At 34.4% G+C, this 15,153-nt stretch overlaps 1 pseudogene; it reads left to right on the forward strand.

Moving 5' to 3' along the window:
* The first annotated feature begins 11,038 nt into the window (after positions 1-11,038).
* Positions 11,039-11,425, forward strand: LOC144230527 (protein cornichon homolog 1 pseudogene; annotated as a pseudogene).
* Positions 11,426-15,153: the final 3,728 nt, after the last annotated feature.

Below are 15,153 nucleotides of genomic sequence, written 5' to 3' on the forward strand. Positions count from 1 at the left end.
TGTGTGTTAGTCTTGTATGACCTTTCATAAAGTCATTTCCTAGTTTTAGAAAGTTTTGCTTTGTTTTTCAGAATCCTTGAAAATTTCACATAGACCATTATGTCATCTGTGAACAGAAAAGTAGTTTTAACTCTCCCTTTCCAATCTATAAGTATTTTATTTCCTTTTATTGATTTATTGCACTAATTAGAACCTCCAGTAAAGGTTAAATGAAAGTTGTAAGAGAAATCTTTGTCTTATTCTTCACCATAAGAAGAAAGCCTTCAGATTTTCACTATAATTATGATATTCCCTGTATGTTATCTGTAGATTTCCTTAATGAGGTTGAGGAAGTTCCTTCTCATCTATTCCTGGCTTAATGAAGTTTTTTTTTTTTTCCATGAAAGGATATTTATTATTTAAATATGTTTTCAGCAAGAATTGATATAATCTCTTTTTTCCTTTCTCTTCACAACTAATATGGTGATTACATTGACTAATTTTTGGATATTGGACCAGCTTTGCTTTTCTGGATTAAATATTACTTGGTTGTTGTGAATTATTCATTTTAATATGCTTGATTTGATTTGCTAATATTTTGTTATGGATTTTTGCATCTGTGTTCATGAAGAATATTGTTCTGTAGTTTCCCTTGTATATGCTCTGTAAATGTCTCATTATGTTATCAGGATCATAGCAGCCTTGTTAAATGAGTTGGAAAATGTTCTCTCCTCTTCTATTTTCTTGAAGAGATTATACAGAATCGATGTTGTTTCTTTTTCAATGGTTCGAAATAATTTGCCAGTGAAACCACTGGGGCCTAGAGATTTTTTATTCCAGAAGATTTCAAACTATGACTTCAACTATATTAAAATAGTTGAATATTATAGAATATTCAACTTATCTATTTCATTAGGGTAAATTTTGCTAGCCTATAGCTTTAAAAACTTGGCCCATATTCTGTACATTGGTGAATTCCTTTGCAAGAAGTTGTTCATAATATTCTCTCATTATCTTTTAACATCTGTGGGGTCTGCACTGATAACCAGTCTTTCATTGTTGATATTAGCAATTTGCTTGTGTGTGTGTGTGTGTGTGTTTCTCTCTGTTATTCTTTTGGTTCATTTGTTTCTTTCATTTCATTTCTATCTTAGAAACTTAAAAGATTAACAGAAAGAGTTTGTAAAAGGAAAGGCCTCCTTCACATTTCCCCCATCTCTCCTTCCCCAGAGGTAGGTGTCCTGACCAGCTCACCTCCCATCAATTTTCAAACTTATATGTAAATAAAAAGTCCAGTTGGGGCTTGTTTCTTTTCGTAACTGGGATCACATATGTGTTGTTCTTTGACATGCTTGTTGGAGATGTTCCTAGCTAGGCACACTCCTTTTATCCATTACATATTCCACAGAATTAGAATCACCATTTGGGTTGCTTCATTCTGCTGCTACAAATATGCTCACTTTTGTGCATAAATTTGAGTAGAAGGGCTGGAATTTGAGGGGGAGAGTCTGAATTTGAGTCCCTGTTGATCTGAGGTGAAGGTGTGTTGACTTGGCATTGAAGAGGTGGCAGACAGTATACATACAATGCCCTGGGCAGGACAACCACTGGGCTCTGGATTGGGGGTCAACAGGGCAGGGACACTGTGTGCAACAGGGAAATGGCTGGCTTCCTCCTGGTTTAACTTTAACTGAGTTTCTTTAACTTTTGTTTTGATGGCAAAAAATTAACTTTTGGTTTCATCGACAATCTGTATTATTATGTGTCTTTGAGGGACCAACTTTAATTGAAGGTTAATATATGGCTTGCATTAATGAGATTGGAAAATTCATAGAAATTGTTTAGAACAATGTTCACATGTTATGAATGAGTACTAGCTTTATCTATTAACATACATTATTTATTTTATCCTATAACAAGGTATAAATAAATCACATGAAAAAATATTAGCATCCTTATTTTATATATGATATGATAAATTTTGTTTGCAGGGAAGTTAGAAGACAATGTACTCAGGTTTAATTAACTTAGCTATTGAATGGAGAAAATAGGATTCAGATTCAAGTGATATAACTCAAAATTCATGCTCTTTCAACTAAAGTAAATAATTTAAAAATTTAGAAATAAAGTACCTTTTCATTTCTTAGTCTTTAAAAGGGCCAGGAATGTTCTACTGAGAAAATATAAGTTTTTTAATGTGTTCAGCTTAGTGGTGTTTGACAATCTTATAAACTAATATGGTTCCGCTAATAACGTGGTACAGAAAATTTCCACTGCTCTCGAAGTGTCTTCAAGTCCTTTCTAGTCACTATCTCCTTCTCAAAAGCATTCATTTAATGGTTACTATCATCACATATTAGTTTTGCCTATTTTTGTACCTAATCTTCATGGAATCATACAGTATTCTCTTTTGTTGTTGTTGATTGGAATGTGGAAAAATCTGGCTTCTTTTATTCTACATAATATTTTCAGGTTTAACTCATATTATGTACTATCAGTAGCCCATTACTTTTAAAATTGCTGAGTAATATTGTATAAAATGTATATATGATGATTTATTTATTTATTTATTGCCTTTTTGGTGTACATTTTGGTTGTTTCTGGTTTTCAGCTATTTTGATTAGTATGCCAAGGATATTCTTGTACAAGTATTTTTGAAGACAATTGTTTTCAATTTTATTGGTTATATCTAGGAATAGACTTACTCTATCATACAGTAGATGTAATTTTGATTGTATTTGCAGTAAGTGATCGAGAGACAAGTAATGTCTCTTTCTGGGAAAAAAGCAGGTGTGCCTACTGCTTTCTACAACAGCAGTAGATTCCCTGAGCTTAGAGTTCCTCAGCTGCTATACAAACCCACATCATGTATAGCTTATTTGGCTCCCTCTGCCATCCCACAGGATGTGGGAGACAGGAGAAACGGATGTGTACATGCTGATGTTCATGCTATTTGTTGTTCTTTGAGTCATGCGGCCCTTTATCTCTGAACCTGCAATCTCAGTCTTTCTCTCAGCATCTGTGAAACATTAATTAGCAAAAGTCAGCTAACTTATTTAGTTTGTAAAGAAGGTGAAATCATTCCAAGCCCTGGGTGAAATAAAATTTCAAAATCTAAACTTTTAAAAAACAATTTTAAGAATAAGTATAGACTGTAGAGGACCCCTGGATGGCTCAGTCGGTTAAGCATCTGACTTCAGCTTAGGTTATGATCTTACAGTTTGTGGGTTCGAGCTCTGCACTAGGCTCTGTACTGACAGCTCAGAGCTTGGAACCTGCTTCAGACTTCGTGTTTCCCTCTCTCTCCGCCTCTTTTCCTTTCCCACTCTGTGTCTCAAAAATAAATAAATGTTAAAAAATAAATAATGTAGTTATTTCTAAATGTATATAATCTAATATACAATGTATAAATATATATTTATATAATGTTTAGAGATTTAATGTATATAAAGATATATATAATGCAGTCCTTTCTAAAGATGTTTATCTGAACAACCAGAATTCCCTGGATCCTTCCCTTTTGTCTCAACAGTCTAGAAAAACTTCATATTAATCATTTTCTGGACAGGAAAGCAGTTCAATGGACCACCTCTTGCTGAAATATATGTGCTAGAGAGTACTGTGAAGTTGAAACCAAGTCAATAAGGCATTCAGTTTCTCTACTGCTTACTTTGTCATGAAATATTTCTTATCTCTTTTAACAGCATCAGTTTCTTTTTCCAAAGAGGCACATAGGTGACAAATATGTAAGCAAATCCATTAAGTTTAATAAGATGCCTGTAATTATAGCCTCATGCAGGTTTTATACATGCTCAGTAACTCTAGGTTATTTTGTGATGGTAAGTTTAGCTAATCATAATCCTGCAACACAGATTATGGTTTATAGTGGAAATATTAAGTGATGTTTAAATTATTTCTATGAATTTTAAGCATTATTTGACAGAAAAATAAAAGAACAGAAAACGTTTTCTCTTCCTGTGTTGCTTAACATGTGGCATGACCAGTAGCATTCTGAATACAGAAAGAATTTAGTTAAAAATATAAACCATAAAATTATTACACAAAAGAGAGTTAATGGAGAGGATCCTATAAAAACCATTGCATTAAAAAATATGAGGCAACCATTTTTATTGTGAAAATTAAGTATTTTAATACATTAATTAAGATAATTCTTAAATATGCTACTACAATATTTAAAACTTTACTTAAATGTTATGTATAAATCATTGAGGGTAAAATTTAACTCTGATTGAAATTGCTTTGGTTAGGGAAATATCATTATTTTGAATATAAAATAAAATAAAGAGCAGTTTTTTATTTAATTCCAAAAAAGTTGAACTATTTTTAAAAAAAGATCATCTTTTATATTATTTTTCAGCTTAGTAGAAGTTTACCAAATTGAGTTCATTTTTTTAAAGACCAGCAATAAACTTTAATTTATGTTTGAGTAGGCTGCTTTATCTGTTAATTTACAGTTATAATGGTATGTATGTCCACTATAACAAGGAATTTATCATTCAGGAAGAACCCCGAAAGAAAAATAACTATACTCCTTAAGATCACTTTCTATTTGGATACAGGTTGATGCTTATACGTGATCATTTGAAACATCAAAATAAAGGATAATAGCATGTATTTTTCTCATGGATAGTTTCTCCACTATGTTTTATATACTTAGTTCACAGTGACTTTGAAGTCCTAAATATTCCAGAAAGAAATCAATGTGGAGATTTTTCTGTAAATAAAAGTTCTTTTTGACTTGAAATTGTCTCATAAAACAAAATTATAAGGATACTACCTGTCCCATGAGTTTTTGTTCAGTTTATATACCACATGTGAGTATTGTTTTTACCTACATGAATAGCTTGCAATAATTTTTTAAAAATCAAGTTTGCCTCTAAATCATGTATCATACTTCATATCTATCAGGCAAAGACACAGGCATACAATTGACAATATCGGTCTTGCTAATTTATCTAGTGGGCTTTCCATAGTACCTACCTGGATTAGAAAACTCCGGGGAAAAAGTAGAAATGGTCAGTTGCTCCAAAGTGCTCTCAGTGTCCATAAGTAGCGGCTAGTAAAATTATTTCAACCTGTGTTAATTTCATAGGCCATGAATTAACTGACTTTTGGTAATACAGTATAAAAGTTTTAAGATCAGCTACCAACACATGGGAGTTTTTTTTTTTTAATTTAATGTTTATTTATTTTTGAGAGAGTGAGAGAGAGCGAGCGACCGATAGAGAACAAGCAGGAAGGGACAGAGAGAGAAGGAGACACAGTCTCTCAAGTAGCTTCAGGCTCTGAGCTGTCAGCACAGAAATTGACGCGGGGCTTGAACTCCTGGACTGGGAGATCATGACCTGAGTGGAAGTTGGACGCTCAGCCGACTGAGCAACACAGGCGCCCCTGGAGTTATAGGTGTTATGCAAACAATACTCAATCGAAAGGTCTAGGTTTCAGGATTCAGGAATCTTAGAATTAATGAAGTGTATAGCTTCAAGCAAACTTCCAGCCAGCAACAGCACTAGCAGGAATTTTATCGCAGAAGGAACAACAAGACCAATTCAGATTTATATTGTTGACTTATGGTTAAACCCAGTATTTTCAAAGAAATGTAAAATTGTGACTGGCTATATGTATGTGTGTGTGTGTGTGTGTGTGTGTAATATATGCAATATATATAGTAAATATATATGCAATATAAATATATAAATATTATAAATATAATATATAAATATGCAATATGTAAGTAAATATATATATATGGTAAATATGTTTAATCATAAGTAAAGCATTACATTAAGAAAACAACATTATTACCTACCATTGCCCCCTCCATAGCCCATTGATTTGGAACAAACTCTGATTTCTCAGACAGCTCTGGTGAAATCAGGGCATTGAAGAAGTCCTACTCTTAACAGAAGTCAAGGAAAACAGGAAAGCAGTATCCTCTTTCATTGGTTTTCCTGCCTCTTAATGCAAGGGTTCATGAATTATAATCTAAAGAGTGTCTCTTGTAATGTTGCGCTGTATTCAAGGGGCAATGAGAGAAGCTTTTACCCAAGAATTATTTGGTGAGGGAGAAGTAATTGTGGGTTTTATTTAATAGTTTTATATAGCTTTCCAACAAGAATTATCACACTCTCATCAACTCACCTATAAAAGAGTAAAAAGGCAAATTCAGGGAGGTGGGCAAACAATTTACCAAGTAAAAGTGTAAAATTCTGGCATGCAGAAAATATCTTGAACAATAAGTTTATAGAAAAAGTAGGCTATATAAAAGCACTATATAAAAATGGACTGGAGGCTTGTTTAGCCATTTCAAAAAAAAAAAAAGGCACCTGAATTTTGAAATGTTGAATATCTATCTATCTATCTATCTATCTATCTATCTATCTATCTATCTACCATTTATCTATCTATCTGTAAGCTCATTAGGAGTCAGGGAAAATGAATCAAAACTATATTGGGATTCCAATACACACTTACCAGAATGGCAAGAGTTAGCAAGACTAACAATACGAAATGTTAGCAAGGATGAGGAATTTTTTCACATTGCTGGTGGTACTATATATTTTGACAAACTGTGATAGTACCAACTAAATTGAATATATTCATCACCTATAACCTAGTGATTCCAATCACAAGTAGATAATTAATAGAAATACCTACAAATGAATACTGCAAGACATCGTTACAAGATGTTAATATTAGCATTATTTATAGTAGTCCCAAATTGAAAACAATCTAAATGTTAGTTAAAAGTAGAATGGTAAGTAGTTTTGGGTATGTTTCTACGATAGAATACCACTTGACAATGAAAAAAAAACTAATGCTAACAAAACACACAGCAACATGAAAGAATTTCTAACATAATATTCAGTGAAAGAAGCCAAGCACATAAGATTATGTACTGAGATTTTCATTTATATAAGGTTTAAACCCTGGCAAAGCTAATCTATGGGCTGTTAAACATGAACATAACAGTGATCTTTCAGAACAAGGGTGAGGGTGTGAATAGAAGGTGTTACAAACTTGTCAAATTAACACTTGTTAAGTGGAGCACAGGGTGCCGGATGGTGACTTCAGACCACAAGAGAAATTAAAATAGAGAAGCTTATTTCTCACAGGTTCTGGAGGAATTTAAAAGGCCACAAAGAAAGATTAAGGCAGAGCTGGGAACAAGGGGCTCATGTCTTTTTTAGGGTCCATGAATGGAGTTCTTTGGGGTTCTCAAGCCAAGACCAGAAGGGGTCAATCAATTCAACTCCTAAGAGTGGGTTTTGCTAAGCCCTATCGAGGTCTTGTCTAATGGGCACATAAGGGAAGGCATTGGGATGCAGAAGACATTGTTCATCACAGGGCTATTGGGGGTTATACAAGGAGCTTACATTCACTTTTGATTCTGCAGTCTACCATCTTGGCCATGAACTTGCATGAGGTGCTGGTGTCAGGTTAAGGTCCTGCAGGCTGCAGGGCCCCCTGGAAATGGATGCAAAGTGACACTGCCATACCATGGAGCAGCATAGCTACACTCTCCAGAGAGGGAGACTAGGACTGACTTCTGGGGCTTTGGTAATGTGCTGCTCTTGGTTGGGAGGAATGATATTACATGACTATGTTCACCTGGAGAAAACTTATCCCACTGTACACTTAGCTTTGTGTTCCTTTCTGTACATATGTTATACTTTGATTTTGTTAAAAATTCACATGAATTTATGAAGTATTATTCAATGTGTACGTCTATAGGTTTTTCACTGTATCAAAAACACAATGCATTTTAAGTGGACATAGTTAGGAGGTTGGTATAAACTGTATGCTTTTTTCCAGCTTTATTTTTCATCAATTGAATGACTCACTCCTGTTTTAACTAAAGTTTCCTTAACCTTGGTTTACTGAATAATTCAAACAAGTAAACGTGCTGAGATTAGAGGCAGAATCTTTTCTTTTTCCTACAAAAAAGGAATTGACAAGTTTTCTGAATATTTATAATGATCTACAAGGAAGCATGACAACTTAAAAAAAAAACCTATGAGACTTGAAGCAATTGGGGTATTCTAAGTCTTTTTTTTTTCTGCCTTCTTCAAAGTAGCCTTAGTCCTTGAAATAAGAATGAAGCTTTGTTTGGATCTGTTAGCAAGACACAACGATGAGCTATGCCTGGAACACCATTGTCCAGCTGATTTGAAATGAATCCCTTCAAGTTTTCTTGGTGTATTGTGCAGTGAGCTAACTTATCACAACACCACTTTTAAGCAGGATAATTTGAAGAGTTGTATGAGTAACTCCTAAACTCTTTCTAGCTCTGAGTCTATGTCAGATGCACCAGAATGAACATTCAGCTGGATGCTATCTCTGCCCTTAAGACCAGGAAGTTAGAAGTCTCAATCTGGAGAGAGAAATGGACTTCTTTTTTTTCTTTTTCTTTTGCCAGAGAGTTGGAGGAATTAATCCCAATTCAGAAATGATGAAGAAAAGTGGCACCCTACCTCCACATCTAGGTTTCAAAGAGAGGAACTTTATGTTAAAATTTTATTATCAAGAGGAGAATTAAATAAAATACAGTTGGAAGTATTTTGAATATTTGAATATTAAAAAAGAATACTTCAAATTTTACCTCTAGATTAGTGTGTACTGATAAATGATTTACTGGAATTGGCTATGGTCGCAGGATGGTCAAATAATTATGTGAAGAGGAAAGCATTTGATTAAATTCAGCTATACTTTTCAACTTTTCCAAAAGCGCTATTAAATCGAGTAAATTCAGTCAAAAACAGAGAAGGTCACATATACTTTGATCACATAACATTCTTTAGAGTTCCTATGATGTTTTTCATGAAGCTCTTTAATTCTTTGAAATATTATTGTGATCTCTCTGTCTCTCTTACACACACATGCAGACACAATTTTACACATACTCTCACACACAATTTTACAAACACATACTTACGTTTGAATGCACACACATGTACATGCATCTAATTTTCTTAACAGAGTAGGCCCAGGGCAGGCCTGCTATACCATTTGAAACAATGTACATTACTCATTGTAAATATCTATATACTGATATGTACAGTATACATTCAGCCTTATATAGCTACAATGTGATTAAATAGGTGCTGTGTTCACTCATCAATGTATATTGTGAGTAGCATAGTTGGTGCCACTGAAGAAGTAACTTGTAACTCCTCTCAGACTCAGGTAATGTCAGTTACTAAAGGCAATTTTAGAAACCATAGAAAGTAGTTAAACTGGGGTTTGGGGTGATATGGAAGGGGTAAGGCCCTGCTGATTTACCTTATCCTCCATAAGCAGAGCAGCACAGCCATGCACCTGGCTTGACAAATCAGCTTCAGAGAATATCTTCAGGCCTGGTGACTCCTGTCATGCTTTGCTGGACATATATAAATTTATGCTTTTTTCGTAGTAAATTCTGTTGTAAAATTTATAAGTCAAACACTTCCTTTCTCAAGCTTCCAACTCAGTCCCTTGCCTACTTTATGTGATAAAATAAATTGAAAAATCCTGGGCTAAGCAAAGTCTAGCAAGCCTCTTTACTGTAGCACTTCTTAGAGGCTTCAATATACTAACAGGCCTTATGAACTTCCTAGCAGAGTGTACAGCATAAAGCATTAACTAAACTCACTTGACCACATAACTCTTCTCCAATGGGCTTCTTCCAACGTTGGTGTGTGGTCGAACACATGTGGAAACTCAAGAGTCTATAAAGTAACTAATTCAACAAAGATCTATTATATCCTACTATATATCAGGAGCTACTTAAAGTATTTGAGATACAGAAATGAGCAAGCCTCAAGGTAACTACTGCCTTGGAGATCACATTCTCTGAGATGGGAGACAGAATAAGGAACTAAACAATAAGTAATAACGGTAACGTTAGAAATATATGAGACAGATACTATTTGCTGCTCCAAGAAAAGAAAGGTCTTTGGTCAGACACAGGGGTCTCACAGCTTCTGCCAGCATCCAGGGAAGTGTAGCAGGTTAACATGTTTACTTGCTGATAGAGTTAATCTCAGATCCTTTATAATTCTTGACACTATTACACTGTTCCCAGGAGTGGACTGCTGTTGTTTGATAGTGGGGGCTAAGCCATTCCAATGGTAGATGAGGGATTTCTTGTGTCAAAATCTAGCCTTAGCATTCCTCCCTTCACATCCCCCCCCAACCCCCCATGGAAGACAAACTCTACACTGTATTTCTGGTTGGTCTTAGTCAGGAGTTTCCTATCTCCCTCCTTCAGTGGTAGCTGATCACTGCTCAATATTCTTGTTTTATCCTTGGCCTTTCAGCCAGTGGAGTGAGATATATATATCCTACTGTAGAGGCAGCTTTGCTTCTACTCCTCTATATAAAAAGTGACTCTTTGACTATGGCCTGAGAGCAAGAGAGCTTGTGGCCTTCTTCCCTGGGATAATATTTTTGCATTTGAAAGAAGGTTCCTAGGAAGTGAGGAGGTTTTCTTTTCTTGAAACCCAGCAGCAACCACATTAGCAACATGAAATAGGGCTCTCTCCCTATTTCCCTCCCTACCCTTAATCTTTCTAGTAAGTGCTAATAAATGCTCAGGAAAAGAGCTTGTGAGCTAGCGTAAACTTCCCTTAGATCTAGGTATCCTAGCTATTGAAAGTTTTTTGTTTACTCGAAAATTTGTTATTTTTGTCAGCAGATCTGTTTTTTCATGTACATCGTGGCCATCTCTTACTCCCATGTTCTGCAGACAGTTCAAGGGTCCATTATTCATTTGGGAATTCTATTTTCTTGGTTGCCTAGCAATCTCTTCTCTCTGAAGTATTCATTTAAAAAGTATGATTTTTGTACATTATCCAGAGTCATCTCATTTTCACACCTGCACTTGCTGCACACTTGGGTTGATGCTCATGTGTGTTGGCAGGGCAGGAGCAGAGGTGGTATGTCCGTCATGGGTGTGGCCTGGGAGAAGTGAATGTTTTCATCCAGAAAGTTGGGCACGGCCTCTCCGCTGGCACCAGCATTGCTCACTGCTCCTTCTCCAGAAGCACTGCCATGCTATATGCCGGTGATGCTGCTCACCACAGCTCTCATCTTCTTTGCTGGATTATAGTATTTGATGAATTGAAGACTCATCATAAGAACACCTTAGTTAGACCAGTTTAATACCCTGAATCTTCTTGAATTTCCAGAATACCATATCCATGCTTTCTTCTGTATCAGCAGAGTGGCTTATACTAGACATTAGTATGCCTACTTTGGTGTATTGTATTTGGAAGTATATGAATTGACCATTCATGAGTAGACCAGGACTCTGTGGTCCCACAACTGTCATGAATGCAGATGTTCTAGCATACTGTCATAAAGAAGGATGGGGAGAATTACCTTTTTATCTTCCACCATTTTTTGCTACCTCAACAGTATGATCCATGTTTTGGTGAACTCTTAGAACAACACACAGAAGAAGTGGCTCAGTTAATGGCTTGCAAAAAGCTTCTAAAGAAAAGGGTTCTGTCCAACAAGACTGTTTCCAAAAGTGGCCTTGGGGATTTGGTCAGAGTTACCTTAAAGAATGACTCAGATTTTAAATGTTCCCACATTTTTTGCTTATGGAAAGACTGTTTTCCTGTGTTATATTGGGATAAATAATTTAAATGGAATTATTTATAAATTAATACGAAAATGGTTACCTCTGGTGTTGACAGGTTTGAGGGAACTTCTTAGGGAACAATCATAATCCTTTGAATGATTGCATTAATTATTGTCCTTCCTTAGTCCATTGGAAGTTTTTGTTTATAAGAACTTGTCAGGGTCATCTTGATTTTATTGAAATGCCATCTAATTGTAAGTTAGCAGCAGATATGGGATGATTCAAATGCTGAAAATATATATCTGTCCTGTGGGAAACTTCATGGTTTTCCTCATCTATCATGTAGATGATTACATATGGATAACATTTGCAAAAGTAAGAAAAGTGGGACTTTTCTATTTGATTTGAATATTATCCCTGTGTATGGCAGGGATGAAATTTCCCATTTTTCCATCAGAGTTATATGCTTGCTTTAATCTTTAAGCATAAGTGAATGTGATATAAAAATATATGCTAAACTATTTAAGAGTGTATTTAAAGCTATTTAAGTGTGTTTTTATATGTAAGACATTACTTAAGAAATTGATTATTATACTTGTGTTCTAATCTGATGGTAAAGGTATTCTCAAGAGTTTACAAGTACTTTAGATTTTCAAAACTGAATGAGAGAGGACATTGCATAAGCATTCCATGTTCCTTTAATGCACTACAATAAAACTCTGAAATTTTTTAAAAAATGGGAGCAATGTTGTTTTTTTTTAAAAATGGGAGCAGTGTTCTATACAGCATATAGTATTTTACATTCTAAGCAAATGCATTTTGTAATATTTATAAAGTAGGTATCTGTATATAGAAAGTTTCATCTTTGTGACCAGAAATGGTGGCTTGAGATTCCAATTTATACTTCATTTCCCTAAGGTATATACAGATCAGTTCCAACAAAATTAAAACTTTTCCCAAACATTTTAACGTAGAATTTAATGTAAAAAATATTTTAAGTGTTTAATGAAGTAATACCTCCTTCAAGATAAGTATCTATCCAAGAAATAACAAGTGTTGCTAAGGATGTGTAGAAAAAGGAATCCTTCTGCACTATTGGTGAGAAAGTAAATCAGTGCAACCACTGTGGAAAATAGTATAGGGTTCCTTAAAAACAGATATACCATATGATCCAGTAACTCCACTGCTGGGTATTTACCCAAAGAGAATAAAAACTAATTTTAAAAGATATATAAATCCTTATGTTTATTGCTGCATTATTTCATAATAGTTAAAATATAAAAGCAACTTAAGTGTCCATCAGCAGATGAATGGACAAAGAAAATGTGGTATACATACACACACACAATGAAACAATGAAATATTACTCAGTCATAAAAAGAATGAAATATTGTCATTTGCAACAAGATGGATGGACTTAGAGGGTATCATGATAAGTGAAATAAGTCAAAGAAAGACAAATACCATATAATTTCACTTAAACATAGAATCTAGAAAACAAAACAAATAAACAAAAACACAAACAAAACACTGGATACAATCTCAGAAAAACACAGAACAAACTGGTGATTGCCAGAGGAAAGGGAGGTGCAGAGTAGGTGAAACAGGTGAAGGGGATTAAGAGACACAAACTTCCAGTTATAAACACACACAAAGTCACTGAAGAGAAGTACAGCATAAGAAATATAGTCAATAATAATGTAATAACATTGTCAGGTGACAGATGATAACTACACTCTTCATGGGAAGCATGTAATGTATACAATTGCTGATTCACTATGTTGTACACCCGAAACAAACAACTTTGTATGTCAACTATATTTCAATATAGAAGGTATGTCTATCAAGCCTAAAACGATAATGGAAATTTAAGTATAGAATACAATAGTTTGTCTTTTGTGTATTAAATGAATTGCCTGAATAATATTGTAAATCAGGTACTGTAATACTGAGATGTGAACTGCAGCACGTATTAACATTTTACTTTTAGCATAAAGCAGAAATAATATGTACTGATTATATGCTCTTTTTCCACCTACATATTTAATATCTACCATGTGCCAAGCACTGTGAAAAGAAATATAGGTTAGCTAGAGCCTCTGCCCTAAAAGAGTATATACTGAGGAAACAATGAAAATTTGTTGTAAAATCTAGACTAGAAATAAGTACAGGTACAGATGGCTATAAAGGAAGAAAGACAGGAGAAAGGAAAATTCAGGTTTTTATTAACTAAGCTTTACACTAATTCATCGAATCCTTACAATTGCCCAATTAACAAATTGTTATATCAATTTTTACAGATGGGAAAAAAGAAATTCTTTAGTCTTAAAAAGAATAAAAAACTTACCCCAAGTCTCATGCGTAGTATGTTTTAATGTGGGTGAAATAAAACTACAAAAAGAGACCAAAAATTCTGCTAAATCATCCAGATAGTATGCAATTTGATTAACTTTATAATGCATTGGTATTGTTGCCCTATGAATAAACAACTTAAGGTCATTTGCAAAAATGACAGTCAATTTGTTTAAGCATTGGAAAACACTATTTGTGTATTGTAGTTTTATTGACAAAATATTCTTTCCAAGCTGTGGAAAGCTATTAACTTAAAGTCAATAAATGGAACAGAGTTATAAGGTCATAGAGGACCCACAATAAATAAGAATATATGTATCATTTGTGTTATCAAATGTGAGTCTCTGTTACTGCTCACTATTTACCTACCTCCATTGTCTAAAATTAGTTGTTTCCTAGGATGATTTTGAGAAGGACCTTTGAAGAATGTGAAGCCCCTGATAATTTACCCTGAATGAGTCCCTTCTATTTTCTTGAAAACTCTTAAAGCAGTGAAATAAGGTTAATATAAACATTCGGTGAGTAATTTTAAGAGAAAAAGTAAATAACACACTTTTAAGAATGTATATGGAAAACCAGGAAGGTCGTGGGATGACTATCCATGGAACTAGGAGGTCCACTAACTCTGGAGACTTTCTTCTCACTTGGCTACAGTCTTGTCCATTCTGAGATGCAAACCCACAATTCTCAAAACAGTCATGTAATCCCAAGTGCCTTTGAAATTAGCAAAGATGAGATTACATGTAGCAGGTTTTAAAGAAAGATAGTCTTACCGTTTTTTAATGATTTTGAAAAAAGACTATACATGGTAACTCAATTTAAAGAATGCATTTCCTGAGGCACCTAGGTGGCTCAGTCAGTTGAGCATCTGACTCTTGATTTCAGTTCAGGTCATGATCCCAGGGTTGTGGGATCGAGCCCCACATGGGGCTCCGCTCTGAGCATAGAGTCTCCTTGGGATTCTGCCTCTCTCTCTGCCCCTCCCCTACTTGTTCTCTCTCTCTCTCTCTCAAAATAAATAAATAAACATTTTAAAAAATGCATTTCCTGATTCTAGAAAAGAGTAATATGTACATTTTTCTAGAATTCCAATATGAAATAATTTCTACTATTATTTGGGTTAGAACTCTTGACATTGAAATTAAAAATTATGAATAATATAATCCTTTTGCTATCAAGTAGCTAAAAAGTAATTACTTTTATGTATACAATTTTTTTCTATCACCTAACATAAT

This window comes from Crocuta crocuta, unplaced genomic scaffold (genome assembly GCF_008692635.1).
Source record: "Crocuta crocuta isolate KB4526 unplaced genomic scaffold, BGI_CrCroc_1.0 scaffold560, whole genome shotgun sequence".
NCBI classification, from domain to species: domain Eukaryota; kingdom Metazoa; phylum Chordata; class Mammalia; order Carnivora; family Hyaenidae; genus Crocuta; species Crocuta crocuta.